General features: G+C 39.6%; 1 protein-coding gene across 4 annotated transcripts in view; it reads right to left on the reverse strand.

Annotated features, from left to right (window-relative positions):
• elp4 (elongator acetyltransferase complex subunit 4) overlaps window positions 1-16,166 on the reverse strand; it is a 177,522-nt gene that overhangs the window by 106,741 nt on the left and 54,615 nt on the right. The gene's annotated exons all lie outside the window — the stretch shown is intronic.

Consider the following 16,166-nt stretch of genomic DNA (forward strand, 5'->3'; position numbering starts at 1 on the left):
CGTGAATTTAGTGTATCCTTAAATGGATGCCTTGGAGTGAGTTAACAAGGAGTTAACAATTGTTGTAAGCCATTAAATTTGTTTGAAATCAAATGAAATTGGAAGTAATTGTTCAAAAACAAAACTCCATCTATAGTTTAGTTATATCAAAAATTATGCTTAAAAAAATAATGTCAGTTATAGCCTTATGTCGACTGGAAGCCAATAGCTCTGATGTCCCAAAGAAGACGGAATAGCAAAAAATGTTATTTTTTATTGCTGGTGTTTCAGAATAGTTGTGTTATGTATCAAAAAGGCTTTTGGCACATTGGCCTTCATCAGTCAGAGTATTGAGTATAGAGGTTGGGAGGTCATGTTGCAGTTGTAAGTGACGTTGGTGCGACCGCATTTAGAGTATTGCCTTCAGTTCTGGACACCATGTTATAGGAAAGATATTGTCAAGCTTGAAAGGGTTCAGAGAAGATTTACGAGGATGTTGGCAGGACTAGAGTGTCTGAACTATCGGGAGAGGTTGAGAAGGCTGGGTCTCTATTCCTTGGAGCGCAGGAGGATAAGAGGTGATCTTGTAGAGGTGTATAAGATCATGAGAGGAATAGATCGCGTAGATGCACAGTCTCTTCCCCAGAATAAGGGAATCGAGGATCAGAGGACATAGGTTCAAGGTGAAGAGTTAAAGATTCAATAGGAATATTTTTCAAGGTACTTTATTTGAACAATTTTGTCCAAATAAGTATTTCATCAGAGTAAATACCAAGTGGTATTACATGTTTCTCACAGATTAAGAAAAAACTCTCAAAATATGACAGCTTTTCAGCAACCAACTAGTAACTAATTCTGCGCAATCCTGCGATCGAACATAGAGCAACACAGCAGAGAAACTGGCCCTTCGGCCCACAAGGTCCGTGTCGAACATGATGGATAGACTCATCACATCTGCTTGCACATGATCCATATCCCTGAATACCCTACATATCCATGTGGCTATCTAAAAGCCTCTTAAACTTTTATATCTGCCTCCGCTACCACTCTTGGCAGCATGTTCCAGGCACCCACCACCCTCTGTGTAAAAAAACAGCCCGCACATCTCCTTTAAACGTGGCCCTCTCATCTTTAACTTTTCAGTACTGATTCCACTATACACCTAAGGTACATAAACTGCCTTACAAAATGCATAATAGTACCATCTTGGTAATTCACCTTCTCATAACCGCCATCCATATCGATTCCCATTTTACAAAACGAATCACCTCGTGTTCATTATTAACTGAAGCATACTTTATTTTAAAATAGAAGTCTGAGGAGTGAGAAATCTTTTTTTAACCAGCAATTGCTTACAATATTACACTGACAAATACAAACAGTAATTGAGGTGATTATCAATGGCACGTTGCGAGAAAGCAGATGTACAGAGGAGGTAAAAGATGAAAAGGATGTTTCTTAGAATTACTTTACTATGGCAAATGTATTGGTTTAGGCCAGTTGGGCAGAAAGACTAATTTCTGAGTACACATTTTATGTAATGTCAATAAATTATAACAAAAGAAATGTACACATTGCACAAGACTCTATACATAAATACAGTTAGACTTAACTTGCAAACCTTTGTGAAAAAGAAACATTTTAAGAAATCAATTTTACAGGTAGGATTAATGTTGCCAATAATGTAAAATTTACTCTTTCAGCTGCTCAGTTCATTTTAATTATAACTGAAATTTGTTATAAAATTACAGTCACACTTTATTTTGAGCAAACTGTCAACTGATAAAACGACAGCTAGCAGCTTGGTATCCTGGTAACGAACAAGTCTTGTGCTGTTCCACTACGCTGTTTCCAAGCACTTCTCCAAAACAGACCATCAAGAACATGACAAATAGAGTCATTATCTTTTCGTAGATCACATTAGAAAGATTTGTAGCTGATTTAACTGTCTTTGGTTTAAGATGGAGCCATTATGATAATCTATGTCCATACCAATCTGAGGTGTAATCAAGACACCTTTTAGTTACCTTTACACAGTTTACAAATAAAATGTTTCCAATATTTTCAGAGTCCAAATCATGTCCGAGAAAACAATCTATATTACAAACTCAATTGAAGGGGCAGAATAGTCAACAATCATGGAGATGGTTGCAAATCCAGTGCAAAAGGACCAGTCGCCAAGGGGCAATGATCAATGTAATTGCCAAAAGAAAAGAAAATTAATTGTTTTTAATGCATGAGATCCCATTATGTTAGAACCAGACTACTGCAAGGCATCATGATTGTATTATGATTGCATTATGTATCAAGCAGCATTGGTCATTTGTGTAACATTAAACCACTGGCAGGTAAAACAAAGAGCACTGCAATTTACGGCTAAACATTTGCTTGTATGGTATAAGAAAATAACTGCAGATGCTGGTACAAATCGATTTATTCACAAAATGCTGGTGTAACTCAGCAGGTCAGGCAGCATCTCGGGAGAGAAGGAATGGGTGACGTTTCGGGTCGAGACCCTTCTTCAGATTTCTCTGAATACAAAACAAAGTTTTGCAAACTGTCTGTACTTGTACAAGGTTGAATCAAGTTTGTACTTGTGTCAACCATTCTAAGAAATTTAGGATGGATCTTCAGTAGTACTAATTTAACTAATCTCAGCTGGGGCAAAAAAGTGGACACCACGATTAGCCTCAGCGCCTTCAGGTTAGGCACATGCTTTATTCCTATTCAATGACTCAATGCTGCAGGTTCGTAAGGGTGAAACTTGGCTGAGGTCAGGGCTCAACTGTAGAGGCCTCTATGGTCAAAATTCCTGTAAAATTTATGTGCAGGAGCCACAGATATAAAATGAAAACTTGGAAATGTTCCACCAAGGAATTAGCCGTTCCTAGAGAACTTAAAGAAAAAATATCAAGAAGAAAGCTCTCAAGTTGTTTTAGTGACAATTGGAATTAATTTTAATGCAAGATTTCTTCCTGAAAATACCTGTTTCAATGAGAAAGTACTTATGACATTTAAGACCAAATGGCTTGGAGGAGTCACTGTTTTCAACAATACAAGAAAGCTCAAACAAGAGAGTTAAAATGACAGGGTTACTGAAGCATCATGAATTAATTACTGCATTTCTACAGATTTAATTCAGCTATCTCGCTGTTTGGCATGGTAGCTCCTCCCATCTAATTCTCCCAATTATGTTCTTAACATTCTTTAAATAAAACTTACAAAAACAGCACAAAAAAAGTCAAATTTAATTAAGTTAATCAGAGTTCACATATGGTTTGACCTTTAAATGGTGACAAGATTACGCTTTTATGATCCAACCATTAACATGAATGTATAAGCCACCAGTACAAAATTGTAAATCTTTCTCCATCTACTGTCCAAATTTTAATTACTGATTAGACAAATAACTTCAATGCAAACTGAAACATACGTACGCTTTCTTTCTTCAGATGCTGCCTGCGTTGATGAGCCTTTTCCAGTTTTTTTCCTTTTAAACTCAGACGTGCATCAAGCAGAGTTTTGTTTATGACAGAAAAATATCTTTATCTGCTTTTATACGGAAAACTGCAGCAAAATTCTATGTTTGCCAATTATTCTAAATGACAGCAAATGTCAGAAAGTTTGGTAAATATCATTGCATGTAATAATGCAATCTGAGGAGGTTTGGGTGGCTGAATACAGAATGTTCTTGATGATATTATTAATGCTGTCGGGAGACCAGAAATCTTGTTGGCAAGAATATATTGGAAATTGATAAAAAGAGATGAGAAAGGATGAAGCAGACTGCAGTCAATCATACCAGTTCCTTAACGCTGTGCTGTACCATATCAATGTGATTTCATCCAGTTGCCAGATGTTTTGAACCATGCTCAGTGAAATTAGCAATGAACTCCATGAAAATTTAAGACTCAAACCCATTAACATTTTAAACCTATCTCCATTAAGGTGTTGTTGGCCATGACCACCAGTCCCATGAGGATCCCCTTTATATGCTAGATGCAGGAAAAATGGTCCCAATGTTGGGCGAGTCCAGAACCAGGGGCCACAGTCTTAGAATAAAGGGAAGGCCATTTAAAACTGAGGTGAGAAAAAACTTTTTCACCCAGAGTTGTGAATTTGTGGAATTCTCTGCCACAGAGGGCAGTGGAAGCCAAATCACTGGATCGATTTAAGAGAGAGTTAGATAGAGCTCTAGGGGCTAGTGGAATCAAGGGATAAGGGGAGAAGGCAGGCACGGGTTACTGATTGTAGGTGATCAGCCATGATCACAATGAATGGCGGTGCTGGCTCGAAGGCCAAATGGCCTCCTCCTGCACCTATTTTCTATGTTTCTATGTTTCTATATACATTGCTGAGAAATATTGGGACTATGCATGCAAGGCGTTTGGGGTCAAGATTTTTTATTTTGAAATGTCAGATCCATTCCCTGTATTTGTGGAGAAAGGAGTGGATATTAAAATGTTTCTTTAGGTTCATGTGATGTTCCAACATGATGAATGCTGTTCAAAAAATATGCCAAGTTGAACAGCGGAATAGAAAATAGCATCGAATGTTTAAAACTGTACTTGATAAGTTCATAAGTTCTAGGAGCAGAATTAGGCGATTCGGCCCATCAAGTCTACTCCACCATTCAATCATGGCTATCTTTCCCTCTCAACGCCATTCTCCTGCCTTCTCCCCATCATCCTTGACACCCGTACTACTCAAGAATGTGTCAATCAATGATGATTAATTAATGGGTCATTTCTTGAAGATAATTTAAAAAAACACCTTCCCATCAGTGCATTCACAAGTACAGAGAAACATGTTTTCTACCTAATATTACACATTCTTATTTTGTTTACATTCTTTTTTCCACATTCGTCAGGTCTTCTAGCACAGATTTTGGTTTTTGCACAATAACCTCATCACTGGATGATGAAGTTGCTTGTTTGGCATCCAAGTTTCGGATTAGTCATAATTTCTCCACTAAACAGTTTATGGTTGAAATCTTTCATAAAACTGAGTCTCATTTGAATCCATTCCCCTCCATGTCCTGCCTCAGGGTGAACCAGACTATTTGCAAATGAGTGGAGTTCAGCACCAAACACCACAGTTCTCCATTTGCAAAGGCTACTGTTTCTGTCACTGCAACATGCCTGCATCAGTCTGAAGAAGGGTCTCGACCCGAAACGTCACCCATTCCTTCTCTCCCGAGATGCTACCCGACCTGCTGAGTTACTCCAGCATATTGTGAATAAATGCCTGCATCTTTTTTGTGGAGAAGTGCACAGTTGAGGCCGATTTTATATTGTCATCAAGTAATCAAAGGGAATGTAGAAGAAACGCCTTTGTTCAGTCGTGGGGCTTTTTAAATTTATTACTCGAGAAAGTAGTTGAGAGAAACAGCCTGGTATGTTTAAGGAGAAACTAAATTAAGAAGATATAAATAGATGTTGGGAGAGGAAGGGCATATGAGTGGGCATGACTACAAGCTTGAACTTGTTGAGCAGAATTTCATATTCCTGTACATACTACACAAGCATGTTTAAAATTAATATTGCCAAATAATATTAGCAAGTTACGAATGGGTTAGGTGAAGGAATTCCAAAATTAGCAGTACTGATCTAGGAAATACCAGCAATGTATAAAAATAAAAGTTATTTATTCACAGATTTCTTTGATATTTTGTGCTAATAACGGACACTATGTGATACACGATTTCGGGATTCAGGAAATTCTGAGCCCTTTCATTTTTGTAAAAGTCTAAAAGTAGAAGTGTTAGAGTTGATTTAATCTCATTGGCGAATGCTTTTGGAGTTTGGATGAAATTGCTAATATGACTATGACCAACTTCAATCTTTTGGATGGCCATGCAATGTAAATGGACCAATTTTAAAAGCCTGTCAGTAGTACAAAGTAAAATTACACTGTCTGGATGTGAGAGAGGGTAATATGTTTCAAATTTCATTAAAATACATATATTGGGTTTATCATTTACAAATTATCAGTTCAAATTGACTTGCAGAATTAAAAAGATTTAATATTTTCCATTACATATCTGCCTTACCTTTCAACAAAGATATTCAGCAATACCACCATAATAAATAATTAACAGTTGTTTAACAAAATCTTCATATTGCTGTTACAAATAATTAACTAACGTTTAATAAAAGCTGCTGTAACACTGCAATAATCAGTTAACAATATTCCTTAAATACAAACAACTGCAACATTTGCTAATTGTTCATAGGTCAACAGTTTTGCTGAAAATTGATCATGGAAGCTCCTTTATAAATATTTAATAACCAACAATTAAGCTGTTAATCACTTGTAGCTACAGTGCAATTAAATGTATAATGCTTGCTCAGAGTTTCGCACTTATAATTGAAGTGTTTCTACTTGGAGCTACCCTGAGGTTAGACATATTGGAGGTTACTGACCAGTTTCGAGATTGCAATGGCAAAGATCTGATGCCATAAAATCGTTATGCCCTTATGTTTGCCAGAAAGCTTTGGCAGATACAATTTATAAAATTTACTGGTATAATTGAAGTTTTGTAAGCCTGGCCATCTTCAAAACATTACATCTGGCTACCAGGTAAGAGGATCGGAAAGGGAAGGTGTTGGATTGGAAATATAATTCACAACTAAAGTTTTTGATATTTTGCCCTCGATTCAACACCAGTTGCCTGCAATAGAAATACACTGGTGGATTGCATGTGAAAGAATAAATTAGCCATAACTCCTGAAGAAAACCATTGTCACATTAATTTGAAAAGGAGAAAAACGCTCCAAAATCACAGGTGTAAAAGTTCAGAGAAAATTTCTAAAACTATTCTTCATGATGTGATGATGGGGTATTTAGAAAATATTAACAGGATTGGATAAAATCAACATGGATTAATGAAAGATAAATTAGATTTGAAAGTCTACTCGATATTTTGTGGATGCATCAGGAACAGATAAGGGAGAACTGCTGGATGTGATGTATTTGTATTTTCATGAGATTCTTTTATAAAGTTCCAAATTAGAAGTTAAGAGCGCAAAATGCAAACACATGGGATTGAGGGGAGAAATGGATTGCAAACAAACATAATGGATGGATGGGTCTTTCTCAGGGTGACAGGAGCGGTCAATTGGTATCGCTTAAGCTGTATCTATTCACACAATACATCAATGATTTAGTTGAGGGAACGGAACATGATATTTTGAAGTTTGCTGAAGACATGAAATTGACTGGGATTGTGAGATGTCTAAAGGATGCAAAGGCTTGAAGGTGACGCGCACAAGTTGATTGAACGGGCAAATATATGGCAGAGGCAGTATAACATGGATAAATGTGAAGTTATCCACTTCTGTAAGGCAGAGAGGCAGAGAATTAGAGTCATAGAGTCATAGAGAGATACAGTGAGGAAACAAGCCCTTCGGCCCAACTCGTCCACACCAGCCAACAATGTCCCAGCTACACTAGTCTCACTTGCCTGCGCTTGGTCCAAATCCCTCTAAACCTGTCCTATCCATGTACCTGTCTAACTGTTTCTTAAACGATGGGATAGTCCCAGCCTATGTCCTCGATTCCCCTACTCTGGGCAAAAGACTGTGCATCCACCCGATCTATTCCTCTCATGATTCTGTATATCTCTATAAGATCTCCACTCATCCTCCTGCGCTCCATGGAATAGAGATCCAGCCTACTCAACCTTTTCCTATAGCTCACACCCTCTAGTCCTGACAACATTCTCGTAAATCTTTTCTGAACCTTTCAAGTTTGACAATATCTTTCCGATAACATGGCGCCCAGAACTGAACACAATATTCTAAATGTGGTCTCACCAACGTCTTATACAACTGCAACATGACCTTTCAACTTCTATACTCGTTACTCTGACTGATGAAGGCTAAAGTGCCAAAAGCCTTTTCGACCACCTTATCTACCTGCGACTCGATCTTCAAGGAACCATGCACCTGTATTCCTAGATCCCTCTGCTCTACATTACCCAGAGGCTTACCATTTACTGTATAGGTCCTGCCCTTTTTCGATGTCCCAAAGTGCAACACCTCACACTTTTCTGTGTTAAATTCCATCAACCATTTCTCCTGCCCACCTGGCCAATCGATCCAGATCTTGCTGTAATCTTTCACAACCATCTTCACTATCTGCAAAACCACTAACTTTTCCATCATCAGCAAACTTGCTAATCTTGCCCTGCATATTCTCATCCAAATCATTGATGTAGATGACAAACAGTAACGGCCCAGCACCGAACCCTGAGGCACACCACTGGTCACAGGCCTCCAGTCTGAGAAGCAACCGCCGACCATCACCCTCTGCTTCCTTCCGTGGAGCCAATTGGCTATCCATTCAGCTATGTCTCCTTGTATCCCATGCGATCTAACCTTTCAGAGCAGCCTACCATGTGGAACCTTGTCGAATGCCTTACTGAAATCCATGTACACAACATCTGGCCATGTACAGCTCTGGCCTTATCAACCTTTTTGGTTTTGTCTGCAAAAAAATCAATCAGATTTGTGAGACACGACCTCCCACGTACAAAACCATGCTGACTGTCCCTAATCAGCCCTTGCCCATCCAAATGCCTGTATAACCTATCCCTCAGAATACTCTCCAGTAACTTACCAACTACATATATTTAAGCTCACCGGCCTGTAGTTCCCAGCATTTTCCCTGTAGCCCTTCTTGAAAAGAGATACAACATTTGCCACACTCCAGTCTTCCGGCACCTCTCCTGTATTTAAGGACGACTCGTAAATTTCAACCAGGGCCCCTGCAATTTCCTCTCTAGTTTCCCCACATTGTCCTCGGATATATCAGATCAGGCCCTGGAGATTTGTCTACCTTCAAACACGACAGTATCTTCAGTACTTCTTCGACGGTAACCCTGACTGCTCCAATTTTCTCCGTCCTACTGTCTTTTTCCTCAGTAAATACAGAGGAGAAATACTCATTTAGGACCTTACCCATCTCCTGTGGCTCCACACAGAGGTGACCACTTTAATTCCTGAGAGGTCCCACTCTCTCTCTAGTTATCCTTTTCCCCCTTATGTATTTATAAAATCTTTTGGGATAGTCCTTAATGCTCCCCGCCAGAGCAATCTCCCGGCCCCTTTTTGCCCTTCTGATTTCCTTTTATAGTTTACTCCTTAGATCCTGAAACCCCTCCAGTGATGCACTTGATCCCAGCTGCCTATAGCTGCCCCATGCATCCTTCGTGTATTTGACTAACATCTTAATCTCCCTCGTCAGCCAAGCTTCCTTACGTTTGCCTGCTTTGCCCTTCACTCTAACGGGGACGTACACATCCTGAGCTTTCATCAGTACACTTTTAAAAACATCCCACTTGGCCGATGTTCCTTTCCCCTCAAATAACCTGCTCCAGTAAACTTGAGCGAGACCTTCTCTCATACCTTCAAAGTTGGCCTGACCCCAGTTGAGCATTTTATCAAGTGGACACTCTCCGTCCCTATTCATAACTATCTTAAACCTAATCAAACTGTGGTCACTGGTCCCAAAAGGCTCCTCCACACACACTTCATTAACTTGCCTTTCCCAATTTCCCAATACTAGATCCAACGTTGCCCTCTCACATGTGGGGGCCTGCTTAAGAAAACTCTCCTGAACACTTTTGAGTTATTGCACCCCATCTAAACCCTTCACGCTATGATTTCCCCAGTCTATATTGGGAAAGTTAAAATCCCCTACTACAACGAGCTTACTTGACCTGCAGCTGTCTGCAATCTCCCGGCACATTTGTTCTTCTAATTCCCGTTGACTATTCGGAGTCTGTAGAACACCCCCAATAAGGTGATCATCCCTTTCTTGTTCCTCAGCTCCACCCATATAGCCTCACTAGACGAACCGTCCATAATGCCACATCTGAACACAGCCGTGAAATCCTCCTTAACCAACAATGCAACCCCACCCTCCCCTTTTTCCCCTCACCCCTGTCTCTCCTGAAGCTCCTGTATCCTGTTTAAATAGTGAAAGAATGGGAACCTCAAATGGGAAATACTTAACATGTCCTTGTATATCAGTCACTGAATGCAAACATGCAGATGAAGCAGACAGTTAAGATAGCAAATGGTACTTAGGCCTTTAGAGAAAGCAGCTTTGATGACAGGATCAAGGATAATTTACTGCAAATATACAAGTCAAAGGAGAGAACATACATGGACTATTTGGCAGATTTCTGGTCTCCATACCTAAGAAAGGTAGTTCACCAGATTGATTCCTGCAATGTCAGGACTCTCTTAAGAGGTGGGGCTGTCTTGTGAGGTGGGATGAGCCAACTAGTTATATATTCATTAGAAATTAGAAAATATGAGAGGGGATTTCATTGAAAAGCTCAAATTCCTGACACGACCTGATAGTCCTGTTTCGAGGAGGATGCTTTCCGCAGCAGAAGGGGTCGCCCGAAGGCTCATGGGATATGGGGCAAGACATTACAGAATGAGATGGAGAAATGCTTTATGCACAAGATGAACCACCTGTCGAATTCTGAACCAATGAGGGCTGAATATATTGACGATGATGATAAATAGTTTTCTGGGCACAAAAGGCATCAAGCAATATGGGGAAAGAGCAGGAATGTGGCACTGAGAAAGAGGATGAAGCATGATCGTGCTGAATGGTAGAGCATGTTCAAAGGGCCTACTCCTGCGTGTACATTTCAGCTTACTTAACCTTGGGTATTTTGAAAGGGACAAAAGTGTTGACCATCGCTACTACATCTTATCATGGTTTTTCATATAATTACATGCAACTCAATCTATTGCTATTGTCCAACAGACATTGGCCTCCGAAATAATTTTAATAAAGCTGAAGGAATCTCTCTAAACAACACTTTATCTTTTGTTAAAGGAGTGCACAGCCTTCTAAAAATGAGAGGAACATTTTAAGATGACTGTCATATTTAGTTTTCTCTTTATTGGGTTCAAATTGTATTTAAATCTCCCATTCTCACATGTGTGTAGATGTACACGGATGAGCCAAAACATTATGACCACCTGCCTAATATGCTGTTGGTCCTGTGTGCCGCCAAAACAGCGCCGACCCGCCGAGGCATGGACTCTACAAAACCTCTGAAGGTGTCCTGTGGTATCTGGCACCAAAACATTAGCAGCAGATCCTTCAAGTCCTGTAAGTTGCAAGGTGGAGCCGCCGTGGATTGGACTTGTCAATCCAGCGCATCCCACAGATGCTCAATCAGATTGAGATCTGGAGAATTTGGAGGCCAGGGCAACACCGGGAACACTTCATCATGTTCCTCAATCCATTCCCGAACAATGTGTGCAGTGTGGCAGGGCGCATTATCCTGCTGAAAGAGGCCACTGCCATCAGGGATGAAGGGGTGTACCTGGTATGCAACGATGTTTAGGTAGGTGACATGTGTCAAATTGATGTCCACATGAATGGCCGGATCCAGGGTTTCCCAGCAGAACATTGCCTAGAGCATCACACTCCCTCAACCGGCTTGTCGTCTTCCCACAGTGCATCCTGGTGCTATCACTTCCCCAGGTAAACGGCGCACACATACACGGCCATCCACGTGATCTAAAAGAAAACAGGACTCATCGGACCAGGCGACCTTCTTCCACTGCTCCAAGGTCCAGTTTCGACGCTCACGTGCCCAATGTAGGCGCTTTCGATGGTGGACAGGGGTCATCATGGGCAGCAGGGTGCGATGCACTGTATTGTGACACATTCCACCTGTGACCACCATTAACATTTTCTGTGACTTGTGGCACAATAAACCTTCTGTCAGTTCAGACCAGACGGGATAGACTTCATTGCCCTCGCTCATCGATGAGCCTTGGGCGCCCAACACCCTGTCGCCGGTTTGTGGTTTGTCCCTCCTCAGACCACTGTCGGTAGGTACTCACCACTGCTGACCGGGAGCACCCCACAAGCCTTGCCGTTTCAGAGATGCTCTGACCCAGTCGTCTGGCTATAACAATTTGGCCCTTGTCAAAGTCGCTCAGGTCTTTACTCCTGCCCATTTCTCCTGCATCCAACACATCAACTTCAAGAACTGACTGTTCACTTGCTGCCTCATATATATCCCACCGCTTGACAGGTGCCATTGTAACAAGATAATCAATGTTATTCACTTCACCTGTCAGTGATCATAATGTTTTGGCTCATCGGTGTATATGTTACACAACTAAATGCGAACACAAAAAAATAGAATCAGCCATGCTGCCCCTCACCCGGCCCTACTAGTCACTGATGGACTATTACATCAATTTCACTTTACTGCCCTAATCCCATCTGTACCGCTAATATTAAGGCTTATGTATACTGATCAACTGAGTAAGTTCTACTTGAAGAACCAGAGGCACATGAAACAAAAACACCTTCAGAAATTTAGAGGGAATGGTGCAGAGGGTGAAAGATGATAAGTGGGCCAAAGGGCATGTTTCCATGCTGTTTCTTTATATTTCACATGCAACTACACAAGTCGGGTGCTGGAGTCAGGCAACATCTGTGGTGGAAATACCTAGATGATGTTTCAGGTGAAGAAGGGTCCCGACCTGCCCATTTCCTAATGTTCCCACAGATGCTGCCTGAGTTCCTCCAGCTCTTTGTGTTTTGCTCTTTCTTCCTTGTCCTGCATTGGTAAATTCCATCTGCGCCCTTTAGAGAATCATACTGGTCTTCTTATTGTTTGATGCTTAGAATTGAATGCACCTCTAGCTGAGGTTCTTATCACTGGTTTATAAAGCCTTGGCTTAGCTTCCTTGCTTTTTCACTGTCTCTCTACATTAAAAATGCTTAGACTTCACATGCTTTTTTCTTGAAAAGCCTTTACAGAAAACTCTACACAGATATTCCCTGCATTCTGCATTCAATTTTAAATTGTATAATTTTCATCAATTTGTGTTTTCACATTCATTCTTACAATAAATCTCTCTTTAAAGTGTTGGTGAATTTCATTTGACATATGTTTATCCATTTCACCAGTCTATATCCATGTCTTTCTAATGGCAATTATTATTGTCCTCATTGTTTATTACATGACCAAATTTAGTCTCAATTATTTCCAGATCATTAAAATGAATCAAAAACAACAGTGTCCCTGACTGACCCCGAGGGAACATCAAAGCACACCTTTTTTATGTCTGAAAAACAATAGTTCACAACTCCTCTCTGCTTTCTGTACCCTAGACAATTTTGTATCCATGCTGCCACATGCCTTTAATTACTTGGGTATCAATTTTAGTAGGTTTATTTTACCATAATTTGTCATTGTAAATCCAAATATCAACCCTTTACAGTATTTCATCAAAGATCTTAATCCAAAATCACATCCCAATTCTGGTCTTTTAAATTTACAATACTACCAACGTTAGGCTGCAGTTGACAGATTTAAACCTCTCTTTTTTCAAATGTAGGGGAAAAAGATAGGATCACCAAACATAAAAAAGAGATATAGAAAATTTCAGCCCAGGCCTCTAAACTTCTACTATTGTTGTCCAAAGTTACATAGGATGTATCCCAAAAAGACCAAGTGATTACTGTTCTCCCACTGACATCATTTCAGCACCTCCTTGTTGTCCTACCCAATACTGTAACCACCTCCTCCATTAGCAATATTTTCTTCTCTACTTAAGCAGATGCAGCATGCTTGGTTGGTTCATTAGCAACACTTTCTGCCTCCATTACAATATCTTATATGTTGTCCCTAATTGTTTCCTCTGTTCCATTGACTAACTTTTCTTCTCTGCGTGTTGTTAAAAGATTCTGATTTTATGCCAATCTCCCTGACGCCAATTCTGCCCTTCTTAATTCATTTAAAAAATCTTCTCAGTACTTTTTATTTTTGTGGTCCCATCAATTTTAACATTATGAAATACATTCATGCAGTGTGCATTACAAACATTTACCTCAAAAACCACAAAGTGAACACACGTCACCTCCAGAAAAAATCTATTTACTTGAAAATATTTTAACCAGCAACAAAGCAGTTTGACAATTTTTTGGTGATTTTTAACTGTTAATAGTTAGAGGATAAATGTGTTCTTAACATTTTGCAAAAAATAAGTGTGAATGATTTTTCAAAATGAAACATCTCCATTTTAAATAATTATCACCTTCTTTATTAGATTACCACCCCACATTCCCACAGAGAATTTTAAGTGTTAATATATGGGATAAAATGTGTTAATGGAGAGGGGCAGAATTCATTCCCAACATATGTAAGTTTTGCAATGAACAGATGAATTTCTATATGTTAAATCACACAGAATCTTTCTAATTATTATTTTCTCAGTAAAAGCACAATATGAAGTTTGAAATACTGCAGAATTTCTGTCATTTTAGCACAAGAATGAAATGTGAAAGGAGCACATAATGTTTCTGTTTATTCTTATCCCACTTAAATAAGTATTTTTTGTTAAGAATGGCATGGGTCATTTAATATGAATAGTTTCCAAGGACTGTCATGACAAACTCACAATACCAGTCCTCAGAAAAGTACCCGAGTTTATAAAGATTTATACTGGGAATGTAATCTCAGTGATTGTAATTGATTTTCAATATTTGTTTCAAAACACTTTTCAAATATTTGTTTTATTTGCTTTCTCTTTACCTCAGAAAAAAACAATCCAGTTACTCTATCAAAATGATTTAGTATCTTGGCCGTTTGTATCAACAAGATTGCTAGATTGCTGCCAATTCTTGTGCAGTGGATTGGTGCCTACGTAAGCTGAATTGAGAGAAAGCCTAAGGTTATTTTATTCATGACAGCCATGATGGGGAACATCATCTGTTTATTTCTATTTGAGCTGAATGATAGAGCACAGGTCACAGAGTTAAAACGACATTGCTTCAATGTGTTGTACCAGTTCCCAAAACATTCTTCTAACAAGCAACAGTTGGCAACAAAACAGATGAACATCATGGTACGTCATTCATACTGCAGAGAAAAGTAAATCTTAGTAAGACTCGGTTATTATTTCTACAAACTGGGCACATTGACCAATGAAGGTTTAACAAGTAAAATTCCCCATTAAACAAAACTATAATTCAGAAAATCTATTTTCAAGAGTAATTTAAAGAAACTTCAGAAAATTAGAGAGTAAGTTCTGTTTTTGAAAAACTTGATGTCCTTCTTTCAAATAAAGGTATACTGGAAACTTTCCTCTGGGAAGAAAAACTGCAAGACAACTAAATGCAATAATTGATCCTGAAGCAATTAATCGCCACCACCAATTCTTAACAAGCTCCAGATGGAGTCACACTTTCATCATTATCCTTTCCCCACTAGCCCTGAACCAGACAGCTTATAATTTCTGTATACTGTTTTCCAAGCAGGGTTCAGACTGCATCGCCTCTTCATTAAAATGCATTTTCACGGATAGTAATTTTTTTGCTCTCCACCCCGGGCGCGGCTCGGCCGCGGGACTGAACAGCGCCCGGTGCGGCTGCGGGGCCTTCCATCGCCCGGTGCGGCGCGGACGCGGGACACCATTCTGCTTTAGTTAAACATTTTGTTCAAGATGGCCGCGCCGTTGTGTTTGGCTGCCTGCCACTGTATGTTTCTTTTTTTTTTTCCTAATCAGATGTGCAGCACTTTGGTCAACGTGGGTTGTTTTTAAATGTGCTATACAAATAAAATTGACTTGACTTGACTTGACTTGACTTGACTCTCTCACCCATCCTAATTTATCTCAGTATTTTTCTGAAAACCTCATGCATGTAATTTCCCCATACCAGACTTTACTATTTCCCTACATGTTTGCTGGTACCCTTCTCCTCCAATCTGGAAACTTCAATTCATAAAGAGTTTGCAGTTATGTTTTTCCTCATTCAGAACCTCTATTGTACATCTCAAGATTGATTCCTGGTCCTCTTTATATGCAGACTTGAAACTTCTTATTTTCTTAAATCATTTAAGGGCCTGGCCCATTATTATTCTTCAATCTCCACCTACCACCTAATGGCTGTCAAATCTTCTGAAACCCCAATCACCTTTGACCACCATGAATATCAATCTGTCCAGAGCCTGACTGTTACGCTCTGGAATATCCTCCAGGAAAAACTCAATTTTCTTTGAATTTCTTGGACCACTGAGGCTTTTGGGCACTGCTCCCCAAATCTCTTCCATTGACAGCATTTATGTTTTGATTATGCCTCTGTGAAGTGTTTTGGGACATTTTTCACCACGTAAACATAAGCTGCTG

This window comes from Rhinoraja longicauda, chromosome 18 (genome assembly GCF_053455715.1).
Source record: "Rhinoraja longicauda isolate Sanriku21f chromosome 18, sRhiLon1.1, whole genome shotgun sequence".
NCBI classification, from domain to species: Eukaryota; Metazoa; Chordata; class Chondrichthyes; order Rajiformes; family Arhynchobatidae; genus Rhinoraja; species Rhinoraja longicauda.